Source organism: Cyanistes caeruleus, chromosome 20 (assembly GCF_971803275.1).
Source record: "Cyanistes caeruleus chromosome 20, bCyaCae1.hap1.1, whole genome shotgun sequence".
Taxonomy (NCBI): Eukaryota; Metazoa; Chordata; class Aves; order Passeriformes; family Paridae; genus Cyanistes; species Cyanistes caeruleus.
This window is the reverse complement of record NC_141720.1, coordinates 6,944,341-6,960,809: the sequence shown is the minus strand read 5'-3', so window position 1 is coordinate 6,960,809 and position 16,469 is coordinate 6,944,341. Positions and strand designations below refer to the sequence as shown.

The following is a 16,469-nucleotide window of genomic DNA, read 5'->3' as shown; positions in this document are numbered from 1 at the left end:
GAGCTGCAGCAGACACTTCTAAAAGGTCTAAAAGGGGGTAAAATGGCCCAAAACCCATTTGACTTCAAGCACTTCACTCTTCCCAGATGCTTTTCCGGTTCTACCTTGCCAGAGCAAGGCTTGTGAGGAGGGAAGTCAATGAAAATGAATGGCAGCAAGTTCCTCGTGGTGGGAGCTGTCTGGAGAACAAGCAGATCTTTAGATTCTTGTGGTTTTCCTCTGTTCTATTTCTAGGTCAATCAAATCCATTTTTTACCCTGTTCTGCTCCGAAACATAAATGAGTAAATGAGGTAACAAGGGCACACTTAAGGAAAAATGAAGCATGACTATAAATACGAGTGACCCAAGTGGAAGGAAGGTCAGATAAGAGACATTACCCAGTTATGTTCATAAAGGGTGCCAGGCTGGAATTTAGAATCCTGCTTTAGGATTAGGAAAACAGTTGGAGGGCTTGTGGAGAGAGATAAGAGATGCAAGATATGGGGAGGGAACATTTTCCTTCCCATTCTTTGCAGAAGGTGAAATGAAAGAGGGTTTTTTATACTGATGATTTTCTGTGATGTGTGATTATCTTGGAATTTTGGGGAAAAAAAACCCCAAACATTTGAGGGGGAAAGGAAGGAGCTGAACCCTCATGGTGCTTCTGTTTGTGGAAGGCCAGGGCTGTTTGATTTCCTGCCCCTTGGTATGTGCTGAGCAAAGCTGGGCTGAAACATGTGAGAAGTGTATAAAGGTGTAGTTTGGATCCTGAAATTTGGATTTGGGGTGCCAAGGCTGGGGCAGAACCTGCCACCCATCACTGGTGGTTTCTGCTTGAGGAATAATGAAAGGAAATGCATGGGGCTGCTTCAGAAAACAGAAATAAGTTGGAGACAAGAGACAAACGCCCTGCTTGTGGGACTGGGAAGGAGTTTCCTGCAGAGCTGTTGGATGTGCTGGTGTTTTCCAAGGCTTTGCTGCCCTGGCCCCAGCACGTTCCTGCCTCTCACTGTCCCTGTTCCTGCCTGTTCCCCTGCCTGGGGCTCCCCACGTGTTCCTGCCAAGCCTGGAAATGCATCCAGGTGATGGCAGGGAGAAAAGGCAAGACAGAGAAATTCCTCTTTATGGCAGCAACCAAGAGAATGGGGATTTATCTTGGAGATTAACTGGGCTGCTCTTCTCAGTTTGCTTTTCCTGCCACAAAATTCAGTTCTGTGAGCTCAGAGGCTGCTCCACAGATCTGCAGAGGGTGCAGTGATAAAGCTGTTTAAATCCCCTTTTGGGTTTGGGAGGGACGGTGGTAATTCCCCTGGAGATGAGGTTTATTTTTCTCCATTAGTACCTGGTTTTGAAGAGTTTCCTTTCTTCTCCTTGCTCAAGGCTGGGCTTTCAGAAAAGCCTTTTCTGGAGGAGACTTAGTGTGTGCACACACCACATGAAGTCAACAAGGGCACAACTTCAAAGTGAAGCATGTGGATAAATATTATCCTGACTTGAGGCTACTATTTATTCTTTTTCTTCCAAAACAAAACAAATTCACACATGCCTTCTCAAGGCTTGGAATTAATGTATTTTAATTTTTTTTTTCACCACTGTGTATTCACTCTGCTTTGCTGGGATGATCACACCTCATCTGCCTCTCCCAGGTGGGTGAGGTTTACAAACATTTCAGCAGTTTTTGAATATTGAGGGGAAGATAGTGTAGCCAGGGCCAAAAACCTCCACTTCTAGGCTCAAAATTCTCTGTTCCTGTTTGTGTGGTTTCTGTGGGTCACCAAGATGAGATGGGAGAGCACAGGGAGATTGGAACCTGAAATTTGGAGGATTGGGAGGTACTTGGCTCAGGGTTCAGCTGACCATGAGTTGTGCCAGTACTGAGTAGGATTTATTCCCTAGAAGTGCCTGCAACAGGCAAATCCCTGCATCCCAGGTGTCCAAAAGGAGCCACTTTCACTGAAAATCAGCCTGGTTAATTCTGTCTCAAGCCTCAGGACCAATTCCTGAGGCTCCAGATGATTCCTGGCTGTGGGATCGCCATCCCAGCTGCGTCTGCTCCAACCCCCTGTGCAGGGGAGAGCCTTCATGCATAGGAAATAATCAAATAAAACCACACCATCAAATGTTTTATGTATGAGCAGGCATGGGGCTGTCAATAATCTTCCATGTTTTTTAATGCCAGCTCTCCCGGCGTCGCTGCTTGCGGCTGATGACACCAATTAATTTTATTGTTTGGAAATAATCTCGTGTGCCGTGCGATTTGCACGGCCTCAGCCTTATGCTTTCTAATGATTTCTCTATTAATTTCACTGCTGCCAATAAGCTGGAGATGTCTTTCAAGTGGAAAGAGAAACATGACCTAATACCATGGATAAAATATTAGCCAGAGCGAATTAAATCCCTGTTAGCAGTGGTGGGACCCTGGCCCCTAAAGACACAGGAGCTGCTGGAGCATGGCAGAGAGAAAAGAGCTGCACATGCTGCATGTGGATGCATGAGTGTGGAGCAGTGAGCTTTTGAACAGCTTTAAAATTAATGGAGAACCAGTGTTTTTTGTCCCCTCCCGCTCCAGCTGGCTTTTCCCTGGTTCAAAAAGAGCTGACATGGAGAAATTCAATGTCTGGGCCTCCCTGTGGGATAGAAACACTGGGGCTGAGCTTGCCTCTCTGGATGGCAGGTTATGCTTTGCCTTTATTCCTGTTTTTTGGTATGAATTTGGGTATGGTGAACTCCTTGGCAGTGCTGTCTTTGTCACCTCATATCCACCTGGAAGGATCCATGGAGGATCTCCCCAACCTGCAGGAAAGTGCCATTAATTTTCCTGGTTTTCAGCATCACAAGCCGCAAACTGTCCTCAAACCTTGTCTTTTTGTCCACCCACCTAGCAGAAATCCCCAAGAACAAGGCTTATATACAAGATTTCCAGCACAAACTGTGTTTTTTTGACTTTGGTACTAGTTATCTGTGAGTCCTTTGCATCACCTGAGCCCTGAGAAGTGGCCTTGGAGCAACCTGAAATACCAGAAACTGTCCCTGCCCAGGGGATTAGAATGAGATGGGCTTTAAGATCCCTTCCAACCCAAACTATTCCATGATTTTATAGTGAAATTACCCTCTTTCAGCCTTTGGAAGAACTCTGTATTCATGGTGTGGCTGGGGCCTGACTTTCTTCATCCATTTCCTTGTGAGAGGAAAAAAAATATTCCTGTAATGGGCAAAAACATCACCCCATCAATATTGCCTAAGTGGGGAAAAAAAATCAATTCAATTTACGGCCAAAATATTTATGTGATGATTTATATAAACACCCAGATATTTATTGCTTTAATGTTTTAGTCTCTGTGCTGTGAATTTTTTTTGCTTCCTGCATAAATGAGTTGGTAATCAAGTATATGGAGCTGAGGGCTGGAGAGAGATGAGGGGTGAAAATGTGGGCAAGAGCTGGTAGTTTGCAGTGGGGAGGATGGAGCCAGGACAGCAGGATCAGAGCTTTTCTTTCACAAGTTTCTCATTAGATTAAAATCATGAGGCCTTGGGGTTCTGTGCTGGGGTAACCTGTGGGGCATTTCAGTAATTTCATATTTTCCTCCCCCCTCCCCTTATTTTTAATTGTGCAAACAGAATAAACCCCAGGTTTTTACACGAGTGAATGGTCGACAGTGTGGGCAGGAAGAAAATAATACAGAAAATTCTGTATAAAATGGTGTCAGGAGCTGAGGTGGGCCCAGTCTGTGGTGCTGCTGCTGCTCAGGAAGGAATTTTGGCACTGCTGGTTTTGCATTCCCAGTGCCCCACAGACACTTCCAAGGACAGGACTCCATTCCAGAGAAATCCTCGAGGCCCATCCTGCTCTGGGAGGTCTCCAGGAGGCTGCTCCATCCCTCAGGATGATAACATGCAGGGATCAAAGTCTGAGTGTGAGCTTTGTGCTGGCCTTGGCTGGCTCAGGGTTGGAGAGGGTGACTGAGCACAAATCCATTCCAGCTCTGCCCTCACAGGGAAACTCACTGAAACTCTGTCCCTGCCCTTCTGAGTCACAAATTAACTGAAAATTTGATATTTTTTTTTTCCCCTCTTTGCTCTTTTAAAAATAAAAAAAGCAAAACTGCTCAAAGAATTTGGTTGTCAGCAAAGGCAAAAAAGGAAAAAAAAACACACAAAACCCACCCAAAGTGGCACCCACCATCTCTACTGCCAGGGCAGACCCAAACCAGCAGAACGAGTTGGGGTGGCTTTTCCTCACTGTTGCAGGGAGCTCTGGTTCATAATTAATAGTTTTCCAGGCTGATTTGTGCAGGGAGGACAATGAGGACATTGAAAGCAGATCCCTGCTGGCCTCCCGGAGCCTGAGCCCTGGGCCTGCTCCAAACCCCTCACACGGCCCAGGCCGGACGGCCCATCCCACCTGGCAAAAAACCCCTTTAGAGAGACAGGATTAAATCACAGAGTGACATTTCCCCCTCCCTGTGATGCTTTCTTTGCCTTTATCTCCCTGATGGACTCTAATCTTCTGATATTATAAGAAGTGAGGAAGAATGGAGCTCTTGGCCTTTTTAAATATGTATGAACTTCTTGGGGAGATGCGGAGCGACGGGGACAGATCGCAGCCGTGTCATTACCCAGGCGTGGGTGTCTCTTTTCCCCCTGTCCCAAGTCATTATTCACAGGCAAACCATAATGTTTCTGCTCCTTTGCTTATGGATTATTATTATTTTTCAAGAGAAGGCCACAGATGACAGAGAGCTGATGGTGGAGCCTCTGGCTCACTGGGGTTTTTGGCTGCTGGCAAACCAAGCTGTTTTCTGTTGCTTGGCAGGGTCAGGCTGGGTGGTGACACAGGAAAATTGAGTTTTAATCCTGTGATTTTGGTGATAAACCTGCACATTTTTATTTGTTGTGCTGGTCAGGTTTGGTTTCCGAGAGTTGGGTTTGTTTGTCCCATGCTGTCACTCAGATTTATCCCTCTAGGTGAATGTGGTGGGATTTCTCTGGGGTAAATGACTTTGTGTGTTATTCCTAAATACTGATATAACCCATGGATATGTGGATTAGCTGTGACAGGATCCGTTCCTCATGCACTCAGAACACAACAAAGGAACTTCCTTACTGTCATAGCAATGGTTACAGCAGAGCAAGGGGATTTCTCATCTTACTTAATTCTCCAGACAAACTCTTAATTGAAAAAATTGTGGCTGAAATGCAGCTGATAGATTTGTTTAAAAAACAAATTATTTGAGATTAATTTTTAAAATTATTTTTACACAGTGTATTCTGTCTTCATTTAAAAATACATTTAATCTGGTGAGCTTTTTATTCTAAGGGCTGGGAAGTGTGTAGAGATACAGCAGGAGAAACCTTACTCATGTCCCATTCTCCTTCCTTCCCACTGGGCTGCTGTAGCATCCCCCAAAATGAATAATTCAGCCAGCAGTACCACTGGGATATCTGAGAAGGTCACATAAATGAGGTGACACCCACTTTTTATCATCCCAGAAGGTCACATGGAGGTGGTGACACCCACCCTTTAACAGTCCTTGGACATCACAGCTGTGAAGGTTATTACTGAGGGGAAGAGTTAAACCTTGGGATGAGTTTTTTGCTCCATGAGGCCTCTCCATGCAAGTGTTTTGCAGGGTTAGGGCTTCTGGAGTTTGAGATGTGAACCACATCTACCAGCATGGATTTGTCACTGTAACACGCCTGGCATGAATTGATTTTTGTTTTTGCAGGACAAGGGAAGCTGATGAGGGTGGGAAAAAGAGGAAGACAGGCTGGGATGGATAGGATTTGCTTTCAGGGAAGGCTCTCCTCACCCAGAGGGTGATGGGGTGAGATGTTCCTGTTTGCACAGGGATTGTGTCTGTTACTATTTGATTTTCTTGGGTTCTTCAGGCTCTGGACCATGGAAAACATGGCAGTCATTGGCTTTCAGCCTCCTCTCCAGGGCAGGGGATCAATACAGCTCAATATGGGGTTCAGCCTGTGGTTTGTGCTTTTTCCAGAAGGACTTGGGGGAGAAAAGATGCCATTTAAAGAAAATTACTGCATTGCCTATCAACTGAAAACAAAAGTCTTTTGTCCTGTCAATCATGAGGAGGCTTTATCTTGTCAATCACGGGAAAAATGCTTTCCTTGCACTTCTGCCAGGCTTTGCACAGAGTGGGTTTTTCCTTCAGTCAAACAAGCAAGTTTTCTTGTTTGGGCACAGTAGCTTCTAATAAAAAAATACATAAAAATTACATAAAAAAGAAATCTTAATGTTTTATCAGCATTTAGACTTGAGAGCAGGTGGTGATGCAGGTCACAGGGCAGATTTTGGGGCTGCTTCTCCAGCCCCTGGGGGCTCAGGAAGGAGGGAAGAGGCTGCAATTTGATCCCAGGAGGAAACCACAGGAACACCCCAGGGTGTTTGCAGAGCCCAGATCGAGCTGCTGTCACTTGAGCAAGACTCACCCTGACTCTGGTCACAGACTGGGCTCTGTGGCTTCTTCTGAATCATCGAGGCTTTTGTTTTGTTCATGAGAGTGAAAGACATTTTCCTTTCCCTTTCCACTTCCTTTCCTTTTTGCACAGTGGTTTTCCTCCTTGTGCTATGCTCCACAGATGCGATTTCCATGTGTTTTTTCTGGGAATAAATGCACTTCCAGGAGCCTGTCTGTCCATCTATCAGTGCACAGCCTGGGTGATGGCAGCAGTGTCTGGGCTTCACAGAGATGCTGCCATGCTGCTCTCTCTTCTCCTGCCACAGGAATACTCCTGCTCAAGCTGGACACCCAGCTAAACTCCAGGAGTTCGGTTCACATCATGCTGACAGCACAGCTGGAGCTCCCAACCCCTCACTGCCACTCACAGGAATCAGGATCCCTGATTCCTGTCCAGCCCTGGGGCTGTGGTGGAGGTCTCCCCACTCATGTCAAGGTTTCAAGAGCTTTAAAGCAGTGTTGAGTGGGCTGTGTCAAAGCTGGGGCTGTTGTTGTGGAGCAGCCACGTGGCTGGGGGTGTGTGGGTGCCAGCCCTGGGCTGGGGGCCATCTGCTCCCTTCCTCCAGGGCTGGCAAAGGCTTTTTCCTGCAGGATAAAAACGGTGTCAGGAACTGGTATCATTGTTCTCCCATTTCCCCTTGCAGCCAGCTGAAGGAATAAAGCTGCTAGGTTTGTGAAGCAGCTGTGTGGAGTTTCCATCCTCTTGGTCCCTCTGTGAGCAGGACACCCAGATATTGCTGACACTCCGTGGCAGGGCTTTGATGGGGAGGAGGCTGTGGTGCATTTGGTGATGGTCCCTTTGAAGCCAAGCTGAAAGTCTTGGTAAGCAGGGACATCTCTGTAACAGGGGAGCTGAATCCTCCCTGTTGAACTTTTACCTGTAAGCTTTTTTCTTTTTGCAGCTCAACTTTGTTTCCACAGCTCCCACTTTGGATGCTGGAGCTGCTGGTTGTGCTTTTTCAGGAGCAGCTCAGTGGGGAGGGCGAGCTCAGGATACTCCATCCCCATCACCCAGACTGGAAGATGATGGGGCTGATGGATCCAGAGCCAGGGATGCAGTTCATGCCCTGGGAAAACACAGCATGCTGGTGTTGCCCTGCATCCTGAGGTGATGCTCACGCTCTGCTCTGTTTGCTTTCTCTGCTGGCAGGCTCTCTGGGGTTTTACATCAGCTCTGGGTTTTACCCTTCTTCTGTTGCTAAAATTATTGATTTCCAGAGCATGGAGTAATCAGGGGTAGCTGCTGTGTGTGCAGGAGCAGAGAGCAGGGACCAGTGCTGGTTAGGACCCACCACCTTCTTTTAAAAAACCTGTCTCATTCCCAGATATTCTCCAAATTCTCCAACACATCAGTATTTTATAAACCCCAGCCCTGGAGAGAGCTGCAGTGTGAGGAATCACTGGGTGGTTTGGAGAGTCCTTCCCTGGCACCCACCTGCTCCCATTCAGCATCCCCGCTCTGTGGACATGGTGTGTCTGTGCCAGACAAGGACAGATGGGACCTGGCACTGCTTTTCACTCCCCTGAATGCAGGAGATCTGTCTTAGCCAGGCTTTTCTTAACAGAAGACAAATAGGAGTCACCCTGGTGGTTTTTCATACCAGTCTTTTGTTTCTTTCCCTTCTGAACTATAACAAAAGCTTCAGTGCGCTGGGACTGGCAATGAGTTTTGCTCTTATTTTCCATGTAACTCACCTCTGGAGCACGTGTGTGCCAGCAGCCACATGCAGGAGAATGGCCCCGGGGCTGAATTTGCATTTTTGATACAGAAATTCAAATTACTTCCATACATCAAGTGATTCCAGTGGTCAGAGGATCACTCCTTATCAGGGGCTGTTGGGATCCTTGGCTGCCGAGCCTCACCAGCTGCAGATGCTAAAATGTTTGGAAAGCTGGCAGAAATAACCCCAAATAATCCCCAGATGGGATGTGTGCCTCTGGAAGTGGCTGTGTCCTCAGCCATGGAGGGGTTTGATCCCCACATGAAGGGATGTGTGTGAAGCCTCCTGGGCACTGCTTTCATCCCTGATTGCACCTTCTTGTGAGTTTATTCAGTTATTATCACAGTGTTTTCTTGGAGAGAAACAATGTCTGAGCTGATTGCTGTCAGCCAGGCTTTGTGTTTGGTTTTTAATCTTTTGTAATAGTGGAAGTGGATGGTTTTATATCCCTCGCTTTTCTTCCTCGAGTATCCCAAAGCTCTTTGTGGAGGCAGTGCCAGGGCTTGGAGAGGCAGGGCCTTGGCACAGCCAGGAGCAAGAGCAACCCAAGCACCAGGAGATGTCTTGAGAAACACCAGGAGATGCCTTGAGGTTTGATTAACAAAGAGTTTTGTCTCTGCCCATGGAGCTGAGGCTTCCAAAGAAGAGCAGATGGCATTGAAAGCATCTTCGTGGTGACAGCCAGGCCTTCTGCAGGGCTGGCTGCACACAGGAGGTCACACTTGGATGATTTTCAGGTTTTTGGGGCAAGGTTTGCAAGTTGTGTTTCTCAGCTGTGTGTGCTCCTGTTGATACAGAGCGCTACAGAGCTTCTTACCCACTGCCCATCCACCCTCTTTGTATTGAAACAGGAGATGTGTTGTGACATTCCCAGTGATGCTGGGTGAGGAGGTGGGTGTGGTGTTTCTCCAGCTGCACTGGGCTGGGAAATGACATTTGCCACCCCCAAAGCCCAAACCTCGAGGGAGATGAGGCACCCTTGATGAGGGGAACCTTCAAACTGCAGCAACACAGGGCAGAAAGAGCCAGAGGGAAGAGAGATCCTGCAGGAGATTGCAGTTTGCTGACTGAGCCCATGATTTGTTTGGGAGTTGTGGCTCATTGCAGTTGCTGTTCCTTTCCGTGTCCAACCCTCTCCTGCCCTCCTGCTGCTTTCCAAGAGCCTTTCCTGCCTCCAGTCACTGGGACACTCATTGCCCACATCCAGAATTGCTGCTCAGCTCATCCCTCTCCAACAATGAGGAGCTCCCGTGCAGCATTTGCTGAGGAGGAGAGGACTGAACATCTTCCCTGGCTTTCTTTGGAGGAGGAAGGTAAAATAGACCAAAAAAAACCCCCAGAAAATCAGCTCCTTGTTCAAATTCCCTGTTTCCTCTGCCTCGTAACTTGGGTTTTGGTAATTGCTTTAATCTGCACTTGGGGTTTCCTGGCAGGAGAAGGATTTTTCAGTGACTGTCATTTCTTTGTTACTGGTTGTTTCCAAACTCATTACTCCTGGCATTTATTCACCCAGGCTGGAAGCAGCTTGCACCAGGGGCACAAAATGGAAATTGATTTACAGCGACGGTGTGTGATCTAGAAAACGTAAATTTCTTTTTTTTCCCCTCCTGAGTCTATAAATTAGTTTTGATTCCAATAAGGTTTTCTGCTATAGTTATAAATCAGATCCCAAGGAGCTGTGTGTGAGTTGGGATATTAAAGCAGCGAAGCAGCAGCCCTGTATCCCAATATTACTGATGCCCAGAGGTTTTGTGGGGTAAACTTGGGAAAAGGGCTTTCATCTGAGGAGAAGAGATGCTGAAATACAGATGTATCCTTAATAAATCAATTAAAAAATTGTGTAGGTATAAATTTTTAGGAAGATAAGGAACTGGTTGTGATTGAAGGAATCAAGCCCCACGCTGAGTTTTTTGAAGAATATTGATGCTTTGGCAGTTCTGAGCTAGCAGGTCTCTCAGGGGCTGTGAAACCACCGATGGTTTGGCAAATTTGGTGTTGTTGGGATTTCAGCACCGGGAGAGTTCCCAGTGTGTGAGCAGCTGGTGCAGGGGAGAACCCTCAGGGTGCAGTTGAGGGGCTGGAGGGAGGATTGGGTGGGGAAATCCACCTTTGAGTTGGTGTTTCCCAGGATTGGCTTGAGCTGCTGTGAAATCAGAGCAAGCTCTGGGGGCAAACACCATGGTGGCTCCTCACCAGGTGCTCCCTGGCCTCTGCCAGGTCCTGCTGTGTTGTTTCTCCTTCTGGGGGTGTTCCTGGGGGAATCTCAGGTTCCCCAAAGCTTTTCCTGGCTGAGCTGCCAGCCCTGGCTGCTGGGCTGGGGCAGACAATGACCTTACAGTGAGCGACTCTCATTTCTGCTCAAGCATTCACTGGGAAAAACATTCCTGACCTGACACCAAACCTCACAGGAGGTGACAGCGTGATGTGGTGTCAACCTCATTGGATTTTCCATTTGCACAACCATTAAAAGGCCACCAGCAGCAGAGAGAAGCAGCCACCAGTGCAGCTGGGGCTGTGCTGTGCCTGACCTCTGCTGTGGCACCCAGGGCTGGGTGGTCACCTCCCAAACCAGCCAGGTTGTCACCTTGCCCCTTCCTGTGCCATCCCACCCTGCTGGTTTTTATAACCTTGTGTAACTCCCTTGAGCTTCCTGAGGCCAATATTTCGAGCAGTTTGGAAAGAAAGGCATTTTGTGATGTGTGTGGATGTTTGGGTCGTTTTGGGTTCATTTAGCAAATGTTGGTGGGTTCTTTCTCTTTTTTTTAAATTTTATTTTATTTTAATTAGGGAGATTTAAAGCTTAGAGCAAATTTGAAGCAGATGGAGCTGGTGACATCACTCTTTGTTTTACTCCTGTTAGTGCAGATTAACTACGTTGGGGTAAATCCTGCAGAAAACCTTTCTAGGCTTAAACATTCCCAGTCTCTCCAGCCTTTTCCCATCCCTGCTTTGTCCTCTCTTTGTGCCCCCTTCACTCTCCCCAGGCCTGCCTCCATCAGGTGCTGTTTCCAGACAAAAATCCCATAATTTTCCAGCTGTTCCTTGTGCTGGGATGAGCAGCCAGGCTGTGCAGGGAGCTCTGTGGGGTGGTGGCTCCCTTGGGACGAGCCCTCAGGGTTGGTGCTGGTGCAGGAGTAGAGCCTGAGCGCTTCCAGTCCTACCCTGGATCCATGGGGAGTTCTGTGATTTCTGTTTCTTGCACGGGAGTTTGGTCATGGATCCATCCCAAAAGTTGGAGTATCCACACCAGGGAGCCAAGAGCTCAAGCTTGTGCTGTCTTTGCCTGTCACCGCTGTGTCCCTTGGATGCATTCCCTGCCTTCAGCCCTGACTTTCCTCTGTCTTTTCCTTCCATCATTGGCACAGGAATTCCAGGCAGCACTCAGATCTCCATGGCTGTTTGCCATGGCCCATCTGAGGTTGGATGGTTTGAGGTTGTCCCCAAAGCCGTGTCCCCCAGGGCTGGTGGCAGCAGCCCTGGCTGTGCAGGGTGGCTCCTGTGGCCCTTTTCCTGCTGTCCTGGTGCCAGCTCTGCCTCGCACCAGGCGCTGCTCAGCCCCAGCCGGCAGGAATTCCCTTTATCTCCCTGGCAGCAGATGAAAAGCCCTGGCCACAGGATGTGTTTGTGCTGGGAAGGGAGCTGAGTTGTGCTCTGCATCCTCAACTCTGTTTTTTTCTGCATTTCTTTTCCCCCCCTTTCAAGGAGTTAAAACACTTTTCATCCCCTCTTTCCCCCTTTCCCTTGGAGATTTATCCTCTTTTCTCCAGCAATAACCACCCCTGGGATCCTGGTTCTGGTGCTGGGCTCGGGGTGGTGGTGAAGGTTCAACTGCCCAAAGCAAATCCTCCCCAACCTCTGGGACTCAGCACCCCCACAGACCTATACATGCAATACATATGCAATAAATGAAAACACTTGTGGTTTCCCAGTGGGAATCTGGAGGGTGCAGGAGAAAATATCTTTAACCACTTGTGTGTGATTTCAACTTCTATTTTTCCCACCCAGGTTGGGGTGCACAGAGCTGGCCACTCTGAAGCCACTCACTGCAAACCCACAGCACTGAATATACCAAATATTCCTTAAAAATATGGCCATGGATAACCCCCATTTCCCCTTTGCACAGAGCTGTGTTGGATCTCTGCTTTTCTACCTGCTGTTCAGTGCTCTGGATATGAATACAGCTCAGTTTTTCTTGGCTGCTCCAGGCATGGCTTGGCTTCCTCCCTGCTCCAGGGCTTGTGGCATGACACGTGCAGAGCACAGCTCAGGAATCATCCTGCTGCTTTCTCTCCTGATCCTTGGTTTTGGACCTTGGGTTTTCCATTTGGAGACAGCATTGTTTGCAGGGGTTTTGTGGGGTTTTGTTAATGGCTGGAAGGATTGTGGGGATGTCAGTGCTAAAGGTGTGCAGGGTCCAGGTGGGACCTCATGTTTAGCAGGGTCCCAGAACAGTTTGGGCTGGAGGGGGTCTTAAAGCTCTTCCAGTTCCAACCCCTCCTGCACATCTTCCACTGTCCCAGGCTGCTCCAAGCTCTGCCCAGCCTGGCCTTGGACACTTCCAGGGATCCAGGGGCAGCCACAGAATCTCTGGGCACCTGTGCCAGGGGCTGCCCACCCTTCCAGGGCAGAATTTCTCACAGCTGCCAGTGTCTCACTGGTGCCTGGCTGGGAGCAGAGCGGGGGCAGCAGCTCTGGGAGCCAGGCTGGGAATCTCCAGAGGAGCTTGACTCGTTCTGAGCCAGGTAAAATCTTATTTTCCATCCTTCTCATCATTATTTTATCATTCCTGTTTAGTTCAGAGGGTCCCTTCTGGCAGTGCTGCTTCCATCCTGCCATCCTTTGGCTCAGGCCAGTGTCCAAGAAGAGTCCATTTATTTCCCTGTTTTACATTTATGTACAGTATAAACCATTGTGTCCCGAGCTGTTTATGGAGCACAGAGGTGCTTCCTCTTCTCATTTCTCATTTTTAATCAATGGTTTTTGCTTACTCACCACCAGCAAAGCCACAGAGGAATAATTTCTTTTCCTTTTCTCTTTTATTAAACTCAAAACCCCTGGTGGAAGTACCAAAACCCAACCAGTTCCTTGGAAAAAAGCCATGGTTTTCCTGCATGGATGCTTTGGAGACAATCAGCTGTGCCATGATTGAGACCAATTAAAATCAAATGACAGCAGCAAATTGTGTGTCTGGTTGCTGGTGCTGGCTGTGAGCAGGGTGGGGATTGCAGCCTCTGGGTTACTTTGCAGGCAAGCTCAGCCTTGCAGCAGCAGAGCAGGATATTTTAAAATAAAAAGAGCCTTTTCTGCACCCAGCCAGGTGCTCAAAAGTGTCCAGGTGCCTTTTGATTTGGGATTTGGCTCGTGGATTGAAGGACTTTGTGAAAGATTTGCTCTTACTTAATATTGAAGCAGTTGGAGTGGGGTTGTCAGGAGGTGACACAGGGGACAGAAGAGGGTGGCAGTGACTTTATGAGCCTGGCACGTAACTTGGCATCAGAAGAAAGCTTTGAATCAAAGCTTTTGCTGTCTGACAGTGGCTCCACCTTCATGTCCAGGAGTTTTTACACACACCAAGCCTGGAAGCACAGCTTGCTCCAGACTGGTGAGGTGTTTGCTCAGGGTGGGTAATTAAGGCAATTTTTGCTGTACCTAATTGATGTCAGGAGACTTTGATCATGCTTGGCATGGTGGCAGTCCCTGGCAGGAATGGGGACATTGCTCTGGCAGTGGATTCACTGCCCAGTGCTTTTTGGGGGGAAATTCTGGCGTTTCCATGCTTATCCTGCAGCACCTGCTTGGCAATAAATAAATGAAAACTGGAGTGGTCCTGCTGCTGGTGCCAAGCAGGACAGGGCAGAGCTGCAGGGAAGGTGCCCAGCCCCAAATCCAGGGCTCCCTGTGGGGCAGCAGAGCCAGGGAGGTGCTGCTGATGCAGCAGAGCCTCTGGTGGGAGTTGGAAGGCTGGAAGTTTCTCCCTGCTCCCCACTGTGTGGCAGCTCTTTTGGAGTAGGATGATGCTTGTTGGAGATCCCAGTTCATGCTGCAATTCCCTGGAGTTTCCAGCCTGGAGCCTTCACCCCAGAGCTCTCAATTCCCCCCTCCCTTCGGCACCGGTCATTTGGGGTCACGGCTGCCATGGAGAGAGGATGCCTTTGGAAAGGATGTGGTTCTGCTGTGTTTGCTTGCAAAGTTTCCTGTTTGAGTGTGGTTTCTCTTCCTCTGCTGGCTCTACGAGCATCCAGGGACACAGCCCGTTTCCTGCTCCCAGCCCCGGGGGGACACGGTGCCCTGTGGATGTCCCCAGTGTCACCAGCAGGACCTGGAGCTTCAGGATGGCTCTGAAAAATCAGCTCCACCAGTTAGGCTGGCTATTTGATGTCATCTGCTCATATTTGGGTTTAATTTATAAACTCTTCAGGGGTGATGAATCAGTGTTGGGTTTTCTGGAATAAGAACATTTCCCATCACTTCATTCCCTGGGAAAAAAGAGGAGAAAGTGTGTCTATGAATAGCTGCATGAGGAAGGCTGTGCACAATAAAGACATTATGAAAAATATTACACTCATCCATATTGATTTTTGCTTTGTTTGCTGGCTGGTTCCTTTATTACCCTGGCAGAGCCATGAGCAATGTCATCCCAGCTCAGCTAATGAGAAAACATCAGATGCTGCTGTCAGGCTGCCTTGAAAAGCCACTTCCATCATCATTTTAAAAAGAACCATTTGGAATGTCCAGCCTGCTCCAGCATGGGGAAAAGCTGAGAAGGGTCTGCTCTGATTCCTGTCCTGGTTGTGATGAGATGGATGATGTGACATGGAAAATGTGGCATATCCTGGGGACAGGGCTCAACCTGGGGCAACCTCTGCTGTCCTCCAAAATTGGTGCCTTTTGCAGGATGGCTGAGCCCATTTAAAGGGGATTAAACACAATCATTCCCCAAATTTTGAAGGTCCTCTTTACTCAACGACCTCTCCTTAGGACCCCCAGTAAGGAAATGTTTGCCAGTGCTTCATTTATTTATTAATATATTTATCCCAGCAGCCAGGATTGAGCCCCAGGATCTCTGATGGGATGAGACTGGGGCTGTCACAGAGAGTGATCTGTGTGAGGTTTGAATACCACTCATTAATTAGGATTTTCCAGCCCCTTTTCCAGGCTGGAGCAGCAACTCCCTTCATTAGCAAAGAGATAAATGCTCCCTGCAGCCAGCTTGGTGTGATCCCAGAAACCTTCCCGGCTCCTTGCTGGAGAGCACGTGCTCAGCTGGGGCTGGATTTATGGTAATCATGTATTATTAATCCCAAATAATACATATTCCAACCCTGCCGTTGTGCAGGGCAAGGCAGAGTGATTTGAGGGATATCTCCAACCTATAAATCTTAATATTCAAAACACTGACAGATTTGGTGTGTGTGTTTTGGGGGGCACAAAAGGAACCCTCCTTCTTAGCAGAGAGCAAGGGATGCACCCAAAATGAAATGTTTCACAAACAGCATTTCCCTCACGCGTCCAGAAGTTGTTTGTTACAGAAATTCTGGTTTGGTCTAAATATATCTGTTAGAAAAAAAGTGAAACCTTGCAGTTTGAGAGCATCTTGTTGGATTTGAGGTCATGATACTTGCTTTTAATAATGGTTATGGCCAAGGTAGAACCTGTTACTTAATGTAGATTTCCTCATTTGTAACTGGGATTATTTCTGGCTAGGGAAGAGGAAATAATATTCCCAACCCCACTAGCATTAAATAAAAAATTATGTGTAAATATCTATTAGGAAATCCGGGCAGTGGAACTTTTTAAAGGGGGTGTGCATTGATTTATCTTAATCTTATTACAATAATTGATGTTAAAGGAAGAACCAGCAATGAAAAGCCACGTTCTTTGCCATGGTGGAAATCTTTGCATTTCTCATAATGTTGTATTTCCCCCTAGGACTAAATTACAGCTTGTGCAGCCCTTTTCTTTAACTCAGTAAATAAGATTTAGCTCCTGTGTGCTATCCACCTGTTTCTATGGAAACCAGATTGGAGTGCCAGGCGAGCGGATTCGGCACCGGCCGGAGCGAGGGCGGCTCTGAAACGCACCCCAAGGCCTGGCTGGGCTCCCACTGACACCTGGAGAGGCCAAAGGAAGGGGGTACAGCTTGGTGCTGGTGATGCTCAACTTGTTCATGTGATGCCAAACTTGTCTGATCCCCTTAAAACTGATTATTTTATTTTATTTTATTTTATTTTATTTTATTTTATTTTATTTTATTTTATTTTATTTTATTTTATTTTATTTTATTTTATT

The 16,469-nt window shown here is 47.6% G+C and overlaps 1 protein-coding gene and 1 long non-coding RNA gene across 2 annotated transcripts in view; one reads left to right on the top strand and one right to left on the bottom strand.

Annotated features, from left to right (window-relative positions):
* The window catches only part of VAV2 (vav guanine nucleotide exchange factor 2), a 122,799-nt gene that overhangs the window by 40,575 nt on the left and 65,755 nt on the right, over positions 1-16,469 (top strand). The window lies entirely within an intron of this gene.
* LOC111937048 (uncharacterized) lies at positions 1,524-4,802 on the bottom strand. Its single transcript, XR_002868388.2, has 3 exons — positions 4,161-4,802; positions 3,090-3,182; positions 1,524-2,773 (listed from the first exon to the last, which is right to left on the bottom strand). It is a non-coding gene; the product is annotated as an uncharacterized LOC111937048 (long non-coding RNA).